Below are 17,318 nucleotides of genomic sequence, written 5' to 3' on the forward strand. Positions count from 1 at the left end.
TCACTCTACTGTTATCATCCAGGTTAGGTAATTTGGCTCATAGACCTGGATAGTGATTCAATACATTTTGGTTGATACTCTTTCCACATAATGACCCACTTCTAATTGAGGAGGATTTCAACTAAATAGGAACTCTTCAATTCAGCATGTGGTGTGGGACACCCTTAAGGCATATTTGTATGGCCTAGTCAGTAAAGAGACTTTCTGAAAAAAACTAATTCCCCGACGTGGCAATGCAAAATTATGAATATGGTCTCAAATGCTGTGTGCTAAAATATAACAGATCCAAATCGTACTAACCAGGCCTATTAGCTCAGTGCTCAACATGTACATAAAGCTACTTACTTAATGAAGGCTGAGCTGAGAGGCTTCTTACACAAAATAAATATTAAGAAGGAACAGATAGGCCACCTTTGAGCTCAGGTTGTTAGAACTCAGAGGAACTCTAATTTTATAGGTTATATTAGTCTTTCTCTGGTTAACCACTTCCAGTCCGGACACTTTTACCCCCTTCCTGTCCAGGCCAACTTTCAGCTTTCAGTGCTATCAAACTTTGAATGACAATTGTGCAGTCATGCAACACTGTACCCATATGAATTTTTTAGCATTTTTTTTAGACAGATAAAGCTTTATTTTGGTGGTATTTATTCACCACTGGGATTTTTTTTTTGCTACGTAAATGAAAAAGTCCAAAAACTTTTAAAAAAAGGGTTTTTCTTATTAAATTTTGCAAATAAATAGTATTTCATCATAAATCTTGGCCAAATTTTATTCCGTTATTTCTTCAGTAAAAAAAAAAAATAACCCAAATTAGTTTATAACCAAAAATTATAAATTTTTTTCATTTTTTTAATATACATACTGTCACCATGGTGACACTGTACTACTTGTGGGGGGTGATGAAAATTTTTTTTTCTTTTTGGGTGTAAAAGCAATCATTTCTCCTTCTCCCTAGCTGCATTCTTGCAGCTATTGAGAACTACTGTGTGAGCTGTTATTGGTCAGAGCTTGTCACATGGTACAAGGCTGTTGTGAATATCCTTGTACCATGTGACCTCTGTGATGATTTACAGATTTCACACGTAGTAAGCAATGATGTCAGAAGTGACATCTTGCTTACTACTCTGCATGTGATCACTGATTGGCCAATCAGTGATCACATGATTGGGACCTCGCACAGAGGTCCCGTCCGACGATCGGTGTTCCACTGTGTCCGGAGGACACAGAGGGCACCGGATCGTGGTGCTGCGCACTCCCAGGGAGCACGCACAAGCATGGTGTGGGGATGCCACCCGACCCTGCACTGCCACCGTCCGGTCGTTTATATACATGGGCCGGACGGGAGGTGATTAAAGTCTTTACACTTCCTACAATATTCTAGGAGTGTTCCAAACATCTTATCCCAGTTATATACCTCCAGAACAGAATATGGGTACCAAGAATTGCTTATATTCATAGAGACAATTTTTCCTCAACTTACACCCCAGGATAGAGAGATGTTAAACGTTCCTTCGACTCAAGAGGAACGTAGAGGCAATACATTAAATTCTTTCTAATAAAGCACCAGGCTCTGATACCTACTAACCGATAGGTATAAGAAATATCCAATTGTACTCCTCTGGACAAACTTTACACTTGCATTTGACTCCAACCAACTTCCTTCTTCCATGAACAATGCTGCCATAATTGTAATTTCCAACCTGGGTAAACCTAATTACTATAGGCCCACATCTTTGTTGATACAGATGCAAAAGTTTTACCTAACTGATTCTTAAAGCATAGTTCCAGCCGTTTTTGTGCCTATTAAAAGTCAGCAGCTACAAAAAGTGTAAAACACACACTTACCTGTTCCAGAGTCCAGTGATGTTCTCACCCGTGCCATCCCTTCTACCTTTCTCTCCTCCATGGCACCGGCATCTCAACTGTGGGCACCAGGCTTTGACAGCTTGCGGCTTTGCAGTCTGGTGCCCACTGCACATACGAGAGTCGTGCTGCGATTCCTGATTAGTCCGGCAGTCTTCTGGAACCTGTGAAAGTTCCCTGGAGACTGCGGGAGGGGGAAGGGAACTTTGTCATGGCGAACTGAACCATAAGTGAAAGCGGGTACCTGTCAAAAACAGTTATCCACTCCCTCCCAAAAGGTGCCAAATATGGTAGTGGAGGGGGGAGGAGGCAAACAAGCGGAGCTTCCGCTTTTGAGTGGAAATCTGCTTTAAACCAATGGACACCAACCAGTCTTTTTTAGTATGCAAAATACCCTTGAAAATGTTGGCAACAGAGCTGTACTGTAATTGGATGCCACCAAGGCTTTTGAAATAGTCAAATAATCCTATATCTCGAAAGACCTTCCCCAGTTTGTCATAAGCTGAAATTTTGTCACCTTGCTCAAAACCATCTATTGAATCTGACAAAGTGAGTATCAGTAGAATTTGCCCAGCTCCTAAATGATGTCTCGTGTCAGCTTCACTAATTGTGTTAGCATTGGAGTTATTGACAATATTGATCAAGGACTTCCCTAACATAGTAGGTTTTAAGAGAGGTGATGTAGAAGAAAAATTGGTTTTAAATGCCAAGGAGATCCTGCTATTTATCTGAGACGTTGCTGTTACTCTTCAGAATCTTGTGGAATGAATTTATACCTTTGGAAAAAGTTATGGAGTTATGATTTGAAATTAATTGGGACAAATACAATCTGCTTTTCTTGGATCCTTTCCCTGGTCATCTTCCAACATGTGCTATTTCCCAAATAGCTCCATCTTTTCACTACCTCAGTATTGATTTGTCACCTCTCCACAAAGACCATATAAAATTGAATTGATTATCTGCAAAATAAAAGTAAAAATTTGATGTCAGCCACTTTAGGACATCATTATGGTAAATCTAAGGAAGATTATCTGGATGTCTCACATTCTCTACATATTGCACATTGCACCTACTGTATATAGCTACCCAAATGTTAGTTTTAGTTTATAGATATCTTATTTTGTGAATTGGTGTGGTAGAGGCGTCAAGCAAGAAATTAAGCAGACATTTTTAGTGATGGGTCGACCAACCCCCTGTCCAGTTCAAGGTTGAACATTTGAACCTACCGAATGTTCAACTGTAAACTTCGAACAGAAGATACAATTCACTAAGCGGTATCTTAGCACAGCTACTAAAAACATTCTTTAATGTTTCAGCTGCCATCGGGGTTTTCTGTTGACAGCTAAATGTTCCAAAAATTTCTGTCATTGCCGAGCAATTAAAAAATAGAAAGTAAAAACACGTGGGGTCCCTTCATCCATACCAAGCCTTTCGGGTCTGGAATGGATTTTGAGGGGAACCCCCATGCCAAACTTTTTTAAAACATGGCGTGGGGGTCCCCTCAAAATCCATACCAGACCCATGCAGCCAGGTAGGTCAGGAAAGGAAGAGGGGGGCGAGTAAGTGGCCCCTCTCCTAAGCCGTATCAGGCCACATTCCCTCAACATGGGGAGGTGCTTTGGGGCAGGGGGGCTCCCCCCCAAAGCACCTTGTCCCCATGTTGATGGGGACAAGAGCCACTTCCCCACAACTGTGGCCAGTGGTTGTGCGGGCAGGGATCTTATTGGAATCTGGAAGCCCCCTTTAACAAGTGGGCCAACAGATTCTGGCCTCCCCTATGTAAATACGTATGGGATACATGGTACTGCTACTCATTCATAAAAAAAGTGTAGTGTAAAAAAATGACAGTAGACAATCTTTGACAAATCCTTTATTAAAAACAAAAATAAAAACAATGTCCCCAAAAGTAGATCCGACGTCAATCACAATGCCAGCTTCCACCGCTGACCCAAAAAAAGAGAAAAAAAACCTGATCCACTGTCAACGCTAGCTCCCGCCATCTGACAGCTACACCAGGATGACAGTTCTTAAATACTGTGATGATGTCACAATGTGACGTCACATGTGCTGTGAATGGCCAAAGGTGCATTGCTTTGGCCAATCACAATGCGCTATCAGGGGACAGTTCATTGTGGGGCTCAGCGGGCAAACAACCCGCCGAATGCTCTTACCGTTCGTGTGTTCACCTAACACACGAACGGCCGATGTTTGAGTTGAACTTATTTTTGACTTGAACATAATGCCCAGCAGTAGAAATTTTGCAAAGTCTACTTGATGAAGAAGATTTAGCACTACCAAATTCATGGATTTAATATGCTGACAAATTTAAAATTTGGCTGGGCTGACTAATGTAAAGAATAGCAACCCTACCCATACCCTAATAATGCATATTGTTGAAACAGAATCTCTTGTTTCCTCTTTGGAATCAAATCAATTATTCAGTCTCAGAGACTCTCCCACTTTAATTCTTATGAATAAATTCTGGAATACAATGAAAGATATCTGTTACAATATACAGGCTAAATTATCCATATATTCATATATTAATTTACCTGAATGTTAATTTACCTGAAATATACAAACTCAGTGATTTGGACATCGACAGATGTAAGTTTCTAATGTTCATCATGTTTTTTATACTAACACCATGAAAATATAAGTTCACCTTTTGGAACATGTTCCATGTTCCACCTGTATTTAGGGTGGAACATATAACATGTTCCAGCATCTGTAGTCTTTCCCCCCCAGTGACAACAAGTGGGAATCTTCTCCTGGAGCCCACTGTCAGTATTTGAAAATAATGCGGCCATGCGGGACTCCCACACAGCCACGTCATTCATTCACAATTTCCTGTGATTGACTTAAACTACAAGTACTATCAGTCTCTGTTGCTGATGGCTTGTATTTCTAAATGGACTGTAAGGTCGCTGGTGAGCAGCCTCGTAGTTCATTCACAAGCTCTATAGCTCATAAACAGTCAGCCCATATGAAGGTACCGGCTTAAAACTGCAGGGCTTGTCTGCAGGAGTATGATATTACACCCCTGATCCAGTGAACACGGGTGCAATGCTTTCCAGCCTCCTTAGGGAAAAAATAATAAAGGCAAATTTTTTTTCCCTGCAAAAATATGAGCATTTATTATTTTTCCCAAAACGTGAACTTTTCCTTTAAGTACTTCCAATGATAATAAGAATATTTTCCCACTCTTAAAACATTTTTTTTCAATACCCACAATTTAGACATGCCATTCAAGCACACGAGAAACTCTGCCCTCTCAGTTTTCAGAGCTTGTTACTACCATATTGGGCTCCTCAGTAAAATAAAAAATGTAGATATGACCTTATTAGGGTCATATGTGGGTAGTGCCTTACTAGTGTAAAACTAAATTGGAACAAGAACTGGAACATATATATGATAAGTACATTTGAGTGAGATGATGATCAATGGAAACTCATCTTACAAAATATTTCACTTGTTTCCCTGTCAAACATTAAATGGTTTGCCATATTATTTATCCTTCATAAAGCATATGAGACACAGTGCAGTGGCTTAAGAGATTTGATTGCAGAGATGCTTCCTGTTACCCTAGATGCCATATTGCGACTTGGTGCATATGCTGTGCAGATGCAGCAAAGTGTCCTGACACAGGCAACCAATTAGTTTTTATTAATAAAATATGTCACTTAATAAAAACAATCAGATAATTTACATAGTTTGAGCATACAGATTAAAACTAATTTCAGACCTCTGCTATTATGCTATTAACAGACTATTATTCTAAGTCAGAAAGCTGCTAGCAAAGAAGTGGCTTACTTCAACACCTCTTACAGTTGATATGCCAGTTAAGGAGGTCAAATCCTATCCTATGATGGAAAAACAAAGCTGCTAGTAAATTTGATAAAATGTGATTATGCTTGTTAAAACACACTGGCAGAGGCTCTGGCAAATCTTATTCTCTCTAGACTCTTAAATTACTTACCCCCCCCCCCCCCAATGCAGTCTAGTTATACTATAAATACAATGTTAGTGTTCCTTTCTTTGCATTATGACAATATGACAAACTGGCTACTTTATGCATAGTCTCAAACTTTAACCTAAGTAACAGTATTATATCTTGATAATGAAAGGAAGACACAATAGAGAGTTGATGAGATATCTACTTGTTTTATTTCATTGTTGATTACCACCATCTGTCATTATAATGCTACGATGCAGCAGATATCTTCATTGCTAACAGCGAAGAATGTGAGGTTGTCCTTGCTGTACTGAATTGAATACTAAATAACAACTCTGAAGATTATGTGAAATGCAATCCTGACATCTTTAGAGCTATCGTGTTTCTTTTTTTTTCTTGTTCATATCCTTGTTTTCCCCTTTCATATTGTAGTATGTTTACTTATCATGCTAACATACCAATGTAAGCAAGAGAGTTTTTATGTGTTAAAAACTGACATATTTTTAATAGAAATGTATCTGTTTACAAAAAAAAACTTGTCTGCAGATAATATCATATGAGTACCAACAGATGCTGTATGTTGGTGTTTATTATCTTTAAACCCTAATCTACAAAACTATCGGATGAGGACATGGGATTGAGGCATAAGGTCATAAACAGATCACAAGGGAGCATGAGTCACATGAGAAAGCATTTATGAGTGAGGTCAGAAAGGTGTGACATATGTTACTGAGTGATTTAAGGTACTTTGGTCTTCCATAAACACAAGAATAAAATGAATTAAAGGATTGACAGATAGGGTCAGCATGTGAAAGATCACAGGAAGCGCTGATTTTCCTTGCAGTAAATTCTAGCCTTAATACCCCAGTTCTATTCAAAGTAAAATATTGCTACCATAACTGGAGCATGTACAGTAAATCATGTACTGTATATGATGATTCATTTAAATGGTTAGAACTGTGAGAAAAAAAATGTAACAACCAGTCAAAATTTCTGTTGTTTTTCTAAATAGTCTCAACTAATGAATAGTGACACATTTGCTAAAGACTACTTCATTTTGGATATCATCATTGCTCTTTGTTTTGTAATATTAAGTGATTAATGCATCTCATTGTTTGAAGATCACAACCAGTGATTCTGCTGCAAGTCAAATAAAACATGTCATTTTATTTTTCGCTGTTTAATCTAGATCATACAGTATTTACCTTTAGCTTTATCACGTCTACTTTTCTGCATAGCGTTTAATATTAGAGCAAAGGATAAGACATTATTTAATAGTCATATGTGAATATTTACTGTGCTGGCAATACATTTTTGTATTGCTATTAATAAACCTTTTGAGACAGGCAATGAAAAGAGAAATGTTCAATCACACATGTAATTTTTAAAGAGCCACTCCACTTTTGCTTAAAAATGTGTGTAAATACTTCACAAGCCGTTTTGCAATTTGATATTATAAATTATTTGACTGCCAATGTGTATACCAGGGGTCTCCAGACTTTCTAAACAGATTACTGTGCTTTAGACTTGGGGGGGGGGCAGACTAAGGCCAATGGGGTAGTAAATGTCCTGGTGTCTGAGGGAGTAAATAATGCCCCATCCTTAATATCAGTGGACTAGTGTTCTATCACTGTTTATCACTATCATTAGGAGGAAATAGACCCAATTGTTGGTGTCAGTGGGAGCAATAGAACCAAATCATTGGTGTCATTAGGAGAACATATACTCAACTGTTGGTGTCAATGGGAGGTATTGCGCCTGTAACAGCAAATGCTGGGTGCAATAACTAAAAGCAAGTCATATACACGCACATAATCAACATGTAGTCATACAGGTACTTTTAATCAGCATTTACACCATTACATATTCTACGCATGTGAAAGCCCATCTACCAAATGAATACCTGCCCTGGCACATCATAGCATTCACCCGGCACTCCAAGAAATAACAGAATCCTACTGCAATATTCTTTCACTGTCAAAACTTCCACTTTTATTATCACATGACACACAGGAGGATATATCTTATAGTCATCACAATCTGCATAATAACACACACCAATAATAATGTGAGCATTACAGCATGAAATAGACAGAGTCACAGCATAGAATTAATACATTACCAAAGCTATATGGAAGCAGGAAGGAACAAATCCCATCGGAACCATACTGCCCAGGGGGCCACAGGGAAGCCGTAAGCGCGACCAATTGATGAGCCCATATAGCCTTGGCAAGAGTCCCAGCGTCAGATCATCCTCTGGCAACTAGGGGGCTTCTCCGATCGATCCAGCTTGGACTTCCGGCTTTTAAACCAATTTTCTGGCAGCTTTCCAATAGTTAGCGGGTGTCACACCCACCATAGGAGGAGTTAGCAGAAAGGTTCTGTGAGGATAACAGAGTCACGCTCAGCCACCATATTGAGTCCACATCGTCATCTGTAAAGTCACACTTTTGCTTCAGATCAGCTTCTTATCTACCCTAAATGTCTTCTCATCTACCCTAAACGTAAAGATTTCTAACTTCTCAAGCAAGTAGACATCTTTAAACAAGTTCTTATCTTCTAATGTGACATTACTAGATGTCATAAACATGTTCAATCTCACAAACAAGTTTTTATCTTACTCTAAGCAGAATATCTTGCGACTCTGTTCCTTTGGCTTAGAGAAATGACATCAGTTACCTCTCATGCTCCTGGCATTTGGGCAACAATGCTTTATTGTAAAAATTACCCAAGAAACAAAGGGTCCAATGCCAACACATTTCATAGACATTACAGTGCCCGACTGTTGTCATTGGGGGGAATTGTGCCCCTTCATTGGTGTCATAGGGAGGACATATGTCCAATTGTTGGTGTCAATGGGAGAACATATGCCCAGCCCAGTGGATAGAATAGTGCCCCAAGGGCCAAATAAAAACAAGTCAAAGGCCCCCGGGCCACAGTTTGGAGACCACTGGTGTATATCATATGTCAGTGGTGGTCAACTTACTTCATATAGGGTGCCTCAAGTGTGGTCCCTGAAATCACCAAAGAAAGCAGTGATATTGTACATGCCACAGTAGATGATCAGAGACTACAGTCATGCTAAAATAGATTGTCAAACACTGCAGACATGCTACGGGCATCGTTGGACACTATGGATGTGCTGTAGGAGACTGTCAACCATTATGGACATGTTAAAATGGACTGCTTGACATAATTACCTGTACAGTCAGCACACCCTCCAGCCCCCTTGAAGATTTTATGACACCATACTTGATATTCCTCTCATCAAGATTATTTTAGAGACATGATAGACGGAAAAAAATACACAAAACATGAAAAAAGAATAGTCAGAACAGAAAAATTAAGAAGGTATGAAATAAATAAACCAAACTATATTCAGTAAAAACTGAGGTTAAAGAAAAAAATCCTTTGTTGTCCTTTGTCCTGCAGTTAGTGCTTAAGCAAGTAAAGCACTAACTGCAGCCTGATGAAGACCGAGGGCCAGACAGTAGCAGTACCTTTTGCTTAGGTCACCAATAGTGTATGGAAAATGAGAACTAAAAGCTTAAATCAAGCAACTACATTTTCAGTATAGGTGCCGATTCACACTACAACACCGTGCTTCCATTCACTTTGCATTTTGGTGAATTAAACACCCCATTTAAATTGAATGGGCTGAAATGCACAGCAACACAAGCAAAACTGGGTAAGGCTGCATTTAATTGCAGCCAAATGCACAGGAACTTATGTTTTGTGCTTTACTGGTTTGCACATGTGTTTTTGGAGACATGTTGGAGTGCCACATGCCTGATGAAGGGGTCCTGCGAGACTCACAAATGTTGCCTTGCTGTAACTATGTGATCGTTTGGTAAAACTTTTGGACCCATATTGGTGATCCTCGGTGTGCTGGTGACATTCTCCCTTGCTGATTCTGTTCGGTTCCAGCTGACGGTCACTGCAGCACCCACTTATATACACAGGCATTTTTAACTCAGGAACGTGTGCGTTTGGATTGTACACTTGCATGTTGGAGTGCCATTCACAATGAATACACTTAGATTCCTCCTACGCAGAGTGAGGGAGTTCAGGATGTGTGTCTGTTACAAAGAAAACAACCTTTTTGTTTTCTCTGCCCTTAATACATTCTGGTGTGGGCCCTATAGCCCAGAGGCTATGCAGAGCTGTGGGTGGGATAAAGCCTCTATCCTTAGGTCCACATCCTACCTGTTGTCCAGTCCTCATTAATTACTCTCAACTGTGCTCAGATCTTTTTATATGTGATCTGAGACTGTCTGCGATGAGATTCAATTGCTGAGTGAAAAGGCTAACTACACAAATCCTGGAGCTCTTCACCCTGTGTAGGAGGATTCTAAATGACGCATATACACCCACCACAACCTTGTCTGCCAGTACCTCACACAGACAAACATATATAGTTGTTAATGCTGATTTTGTTAATTAAAGAGGATCCACTTTAATCCATGACAGCTGCAAGTAGTGGTAAGAATAAGTAATACTTGGCATTTGGACACAAGCATAGTTTTTATATTTACATTTATTTGATTTTACAACATAATAAACCTGCAGCAGTCTATGAAAAAAGAAAGCACAATCAGAATGCCAAATGGGTACATGCCCTGCCTGTTTGTTTTGGGGAACTCAGTGGGGACACCACGTTAGAAACAGACACAAGTTTAGTTATGTGGAGACAAGTAGATGTTTTGTTTGTATGCTATGGACTTACTGTACAAAGCCATCACTCATTGAACTTGCTTGTTTACTGCCTTGCAGAATAAAAGTACAAACCTGGGTGTCCCTATCCTGTGCACAGTTTACCACTGCAAATACCAGGGTGACAACACAGGAGCACATTTGGGAGACAGAACATTGTCACCCTATACCAGCAAGTGTCTGAACAAAGACCTGAAAAGACGGATCACCAGGTATTACTTTTAAAATATCGAAAACAACTTTTAAAAGAACATTACCATTTCAAAGTTAACTACATTTTTGTGTTTTGGTTATAGATATACATTAATCTAACCCATAAATTAAAGTAACCCCCCTTTCCCTAAACATATTTATAACTAAACCCTCAAGCACCTTAAGAAGATTAACCTATCTCAAAAGCCAAATTACCACCTGGACTGCTTGCCCAATACGATGCACTCAAAGTACCAGCATCCAAATCTAACAATTGTATGTTGGGACAAAATGGTGGAGCTAACATAATAATCCAATTAGAAAATTATGCATACTGAAGCACAGACAGGCATGTTTTGGTCTGTGAAAGAATCTGGCCATTGAGTCCTTGAATTATTATAATTATGCAGCCTTTTATCTAAGTAGTCAGGTGCTGAGCTACAACAATATAGAGATGGAAATACCCATAAAACAGTGCCCTATTAAAACCAAAAATGCACCAGTGCAAAATAAATATTAATACACTATGCAGTGTCCTACATCAATCCAATGTCCATAGTGATAAAAAAAATCTTTCTTCTCCAAAAAAAACTGCAGCAATGATTTGTGATCTCTACTGAGATCCTAATGCTATGTGTTCTCCACTGGCCAGCAGGGTGGGAGCTAAAGCCAAGCAAGCTCATAGACATCAATGCAGAGCACTGAGAATCCTGGGAATTACAGTTTGGGACAGCAAGCACATAATGGCTACACTATAATGGTTGCAGTATAGATCCCAATATGCACAATGCAGTAGAAGTGGAGAGAGAATTTTTACTAAACTGCCTGTGAAATTTCTTCCTCTTGGTACTGAGGGAGTTAGAGAGAGAGAACACCTCTGTGTGAATATTCTCCTGCCAGCTGGAGACCATACTAGTGGAGATGTGAGCCTAAAACTGGGAGTGAGCAACACAGCACTGCCCATATTACAGCACCTGCACCACAGCTGCAGGGAGACTGGAGACTGGAGCTTCCACTCACCCTCTGCTTCCCATTGCTGATCACCGGTAGCTACATTCTGCAGCGAAATGTCACTGCAGAAGGACTGTTGAGAAGGCTATTCACCAACTGCTGACACTGCTAGCAGAGACTGAGCTGCTCAGAGTGGGCACCAAGTGTACCCTATCCATATCGCACCCATGCTGCACCCTATACCACACTTATTACAAACCTAGACTGCAACTACACAAACCCTATACCACATTATAGCAAACATTTACTGCATCTGAACCACATCTACCTTGCACCCGTTTGGAGGCTATATTATACCTATACTGTACCTATACTGCATGCAGGTTAACTGGGACTGTCATTAAGTGTAGCAATGCTCTTAAAGGGCATGTAAATAACAAACATGTCATACTTACCTGCTCTGTGCAACGGTTTTTCATATTGCCGGTATTCGTGGCTCCTGGCCCGACTGAGTGACCCTATAGCAAACTGCATGCTATGGCGGCACTTTTGTGGGCTCAATCATAAACTGCACACTGTGTGTCCATAGACACACAGAACATGGTTTGGCCCTGCCCCATCTCTCTCCACAGGCTGTTATTGACAGTAGCAAGAGCCAATGGCTCCAGATGCTGCTGCTGCTGCCTCCCTGGTCAGCGAACAGTGAGCAGAGGAAGAGAGCAGAGTGAGCTGCTGCTCTCGGGCACAGTGCTGGATCAACATCGGGCTCAGGTAAGTGTTTAGAAGGGTTGCAGAGCGAGCTGGACACATAAGGTTTTTCCGCTTTCCTGCTGCCATATAGTAGAACTACTGTTACAGAGTGGTAGGGCTGCGCAAACTCACGTATATATACGTGATTTGCATTTCCAGGTTCCACTCGTGTGCTGCCCTATCCGTGCCACCATTGGTGGCTACGGATATCAATTGCCGAGTAAAACTGACCAGGGAGAGAACTGTGTGTAAACAACACAGGTCTTTTTCCTGCCAGCAAGGACATGCTGCTCTGTATTTCTCAGCACAGCAGAGAAATATGCAGCAGCATGTTTCCCTAGTAAAACACACACAGCACATTATGTAAAAGAGCACACAGTTAACCCTTTGATCACCCCATATGTTAACCCCTTCCTGCCCAGTGTCATTAGTACAGTGTCAGTGCTTGTTATTAGCACTGATCACTCTGTTAGTGTCATTTGGATGTCCGTGGCAGTTAGTCAGTTCCCACTCAGTGTCAGAATGCCCGCTGAAGTCCCAAAGTCCATTACTAGTATAAACAAAAATAAATAAAATTCCAGTATATATACAGCCATTTGTAGACACTATAACTTTCATGTAAACAAATGAATTTACATGTATTGGGAATTTTTAAGCAAAGACATGTAGCAGAATACATTTTAGCCTAAATTTATGAAGAAATTAGATTTTTTTTTAAACTTTCTGGATATGTTTTATAGCAAAAAGTCAAACATATTGGTCTTATTATGTTTATAGCACAAAAAATAAAAAATTCAGAAATGATCAAATACCATTAAAAGAAAGCTCTATTTGTAGAAAAAAAGAACATACATTTTCTTTGGGTACAGCATTGCATGACCGTGCAATTACCAGTTGAAATAGCGCAGGGTCGTAACGCAAAATATGGCCTGGTCAGGAAGGGGGGTAAATGCAGAGGATGCATTAAGGTAAAAACCTTCTACCTTTACAATTACCTCAATTATATTTACTATACCTATTAACTCATAATTTGGTCATAAATTATAAAGTTACTACACTGTGAACTATATGGAAAAGCTTCATGTCATGAATGCCACATTAACTGTGCAATAAAATTTTCTTCTATCATTTTCTTTAATGCTGTTCTTAAAATAATTATTTCTGAGACATATTAAACCTGGTTAAACCTGATACAGTATCACTGATAGATTATCTCTATATCTGGCTTTTTATAATACTCTAATTACCATTATTTCTTCAAACATCTTTACCATGCTATTAACACATTTGGGTGTGCCTCTTTCAATAGAATTTTTAAACAATACTAAATGGAATTCTTAATTGCTCTGAAAAAACTGGGTTTTGGCCTCATGGCTATGTAATTAAGGTTTCCTCTTACAAAATGTTGGCCAACACCAAATAAGCTTATAAAAAAACAGCAATAAAAAGAAAAATTATAAACTGTGAGGAAAGAGAAGTCAGGCAAGTCAGATCAAGACTAGTTTCCCTTTTCTGCTCATTCATCCTTGTACTTTTAACTCTTTTGTTTTTTTTCTTTTAGGGTCATCTTGATCAACTTTTCTGAAATTGGTGCCTATATCTGAATCCAATTCAAACAAGGTTGTTCATTTTTTGGATTGATTTTTGATTGTTTGCAACTTGTTTCTGTAATATGTATGACTATTTTGGTATCCCTTTAGCTCCTGAAAAATTTGTTGTACCTACTACTTGTTGGAAAATTCTGAAGATTACCATAGACTTTGTTCATAGGGAATTTAGGTTACCTGCTGAAAGGTTTATATTGGCAACTTTGGTATCAAAATTGATGTACAAGGATAAAGTTATATAAAAAGCATATAAGATATATATATATATATATATATATATAAAAAACTTTATATATTCTTATATTTAACCACTTGACCTCCAGAGGATTTACCCCCCTTAATGACCAGGCCTCTTTTTGCTACTCGGCGCTGCACTAATTCAACTGATAGTTGCGCGGTCATGCAATGCTGCACCCAAACAAAATTTACGTCCTTTTTTTCACACAAATAGAGCTTTCTTTCGGTGGTATTTGATCACCTGTGCGCTTTTTATTTTTCACGCTATAAACAAAAAAAGGCCAAAAATTTTGAAGAAAAACGATATTTTTTATTTTCAGCTATAAAAAATATATAGTAAACTCAAAGTTGGTTATAAATTTAGGCCAAAATGTATTCTGCTCCATGTTTTTGGTAAAAAAATCCCAATAAGTGTATATTGATTGCTTTGTGTGAAAGTTATAGCATCTACAAACTATGGTATAGATACTGCAATTTACGCCATTTTTTTGCTATACAGCGCTGCGCTAGTTTAACGGACAATTGCGCGGTCATGCAATATGGTACATTAAATTAAATTTACATCCTTTTTTTCCCCACAAATTAAGCTTTCTTTCGGTGGTATTTGATCACTAGTGCGTTTTTTATTTTTTGCGCTATAAAAAAAAGGCTGACAATTTTGAGGAAAAAAAAAATATTTTGGACTTTTTGCTATAAAACATGTCCAGTAAAAAAAAATTAAAAAATCAAATTTAGTCATAAATTTCTGCCAAAATGCATTCTGTGACATGTCTTTGCTAAAAAAAAAAACAATACATGTAAATTAATTGGTTTACGTGAAAGTTATAGCGTTTACAAATGGCGGGAAAGATACTGGGATTTTTAGTTTTTTTTTTATACTAATAATGGCGGCGATCAGCGACTTATGGCGGCGATCAGTGACTTATGGCGGTGATCAGCGACTTATGGGGGGACTGCGGGACTGCGGCGGACATTCTGACATTGGGGGGTACTGACTTGGGGTCACTGACATCCCCAGTGACACCAATACAGTGATCAGTGCAAAAAAAAACACTGACACTGTACTAATGGCACTGGGGAGGAAGGGGTTAAGTTTATTATTCAGGGAAAGGGTTAACTGTGTGAGGGGAGTGTTTTACTAGGGGGCGGAGGTGTGTACTGCAGGGAATTCCACTGATCGGGAGAGAGAAACTCTTCTGTCCCGATCAGCGTGTCCTGGAGCTGTCAGGCAACTGACAAAAAGCACAGCTACTGCAGCTGTGCTCTCGGTCAGCGATTGCCGCCGATCGCCGGGACATAGCCGGTAACGACCGGCGACTGACATCCAGGCTGTGATCGGCGGGACAGGTAGGGCGGTGGCGCCGTATTTCTACAGTGGCTGGGCAGCATGTGGTTAAGAAAAAAAACATTCTTCTCAATATACATTCAATGATCACTGACATTTTTTGTTGCAGAAGATGTCTAAAATCTGACTTTTATCCTAGTACATAGTTTTTCACACAAGCAGGAATTTATATTTCTGGGGGTGTTCTGTACACTATTTACAGAATACCTCCAGGTTGCCATATAGCATGGAGTTTTACAGAAATTTACAGAGATTGCAGTTTGAAAAGGAAAGGCAATTTTTAATAATATTACATTAAAATATGGCTTGTGTAGCAATTGTATATGCAATTTTTGTATTTTATATATCTTTTTTCCATTGGTCATATTTTTTGGCCCACATTTTATTTATCTATTGCAGATCTCTAATGCACCACTACCATGTCTGGATAAATTTAGGCATGAAGAAGGACCTACAAATGTGATCTTCAGTTTAATCCTTTAGATTGTAAGCTCCACGTGCAGGGCCCTCACATTCTTTCTGTACTGAAATGTATTGTATTTGTACTTTCTCCCTTATATTGGCGCTATATAAATCCTGTATAATAATAATAAATAATAATAATAATTTCACTGCTGTGGAGCCAGTATGTAGAAAAAATTGTAAACAAAAAAAGTTGAAAATAAATTATAAAAAATTATTTATTTTTAGTATATACTGTCGCCAGAGCAGTTCAGTGTCACTATGGTGACATCGTACTGATGTGTCAGTGATCTTGTACAATGGCGTGCTCTGATATCACTGTATGGCAGTGCCACCAGCCATTATCTCTGATCACTGCCACAGCAGTACAATGTCACCAGAGCAGTGTTGTCAGTCAGTGCCCTTATCACCATCATCCACTCACAGTGTCCCTAATCACTGCAGTTCACTCACAGCGTCCCTAATTACCACCACCCACTCAGAATATAATTATTCTCTGCCACCTACTCATAGTGTCCTTAATCATCGTTGTTTCAGTCAGTAATCCGAATCACACCCTAGACACCACCACACCAGTCAGTGCCCCTAATCATTGCCACCCACTCACAGTTTTCCCAATCACTGCTACCCACTCACAATGTCCCTAATCAGTGCCACCCACTCACAGTATTCCTAATCACTGCCTCACCAGTCAGTGTCCCTAATTACCCCCACCCACTCACAGTGTCCCTAATCACTGCAGTCCCTTCACAGCGTCCCTTATCACAGCCACCCATGCACAGTGTGTTTACTCACTGCTGCACCAGTCAGTGTTCCTAATCACTGCTGCTCACTCACTGTGTCCCTGATCACCATCCCAACAGTTACAGTGTTCCTGATCACCATCACACCAGTTACTGTGTCCCTGATCACCACCACACCAGCTATATTGTTACTGATCACAGCCACGCCACTTACAGTGTCCATGATCTCCGCTACACCACTTACTGTGTTCCTGATCACCACCACATCAGTCATTTTATTCCTAATCACCACCACACCAGTTACATTGTCCCTGATCACCACAACGCCAGTTCAAGTGTCCATGATCATCGCCACACCAGTTATATTGTTCCTCATCACCACCAAACAAGTCATATTTTCCCTAATCACCACAACCCCAATTAGAGTGTCACTAGTCACCACCACAACAATTACAATGTCCCTGATCACCACCACACCAGGGCAGTGCTGCCTTTGCCCG

At 39.6% G+C, this 17,318-nt stretch overlaps 1 long non-coding RNA gene across 1 annotated transcript; it reads left to right on the plus strand.

Moving 5' to 3' along the window:
- The first annotated feature begins 10,544 nt into the window (after positions 1–10,544).
- On the plus strand, positions 10,545–16,171 carry LOC149474284 (uncharacterized). Its single transcript, XR_016311479.1, has 3 exons — positions 10,545–10,743; positions 13,986–14,044; positions 16,013–16,171. It is a non-coding gene; the product is annotated as an uncharacterized LOC149474284 (long non-coding RNA).
- Positions 16,172–17,318: the final 1,147 nt, after the last annotated feature.

This window comes from Staurois parvus, unplaced genomic scaffold (assembly GCF_062004578.1).
Source record: "Staurois parvus isolate SC_StPar_1 unplaced genomic scaffold, SC_StPar_1.0 ptg000007l, whole genome shotgun sequence".
Lineage (NCBI taxonomy): Eukaryota > Metazoa > Chordata > Amphibia > Anura > Ranidae > Staurois > Staurois parvus.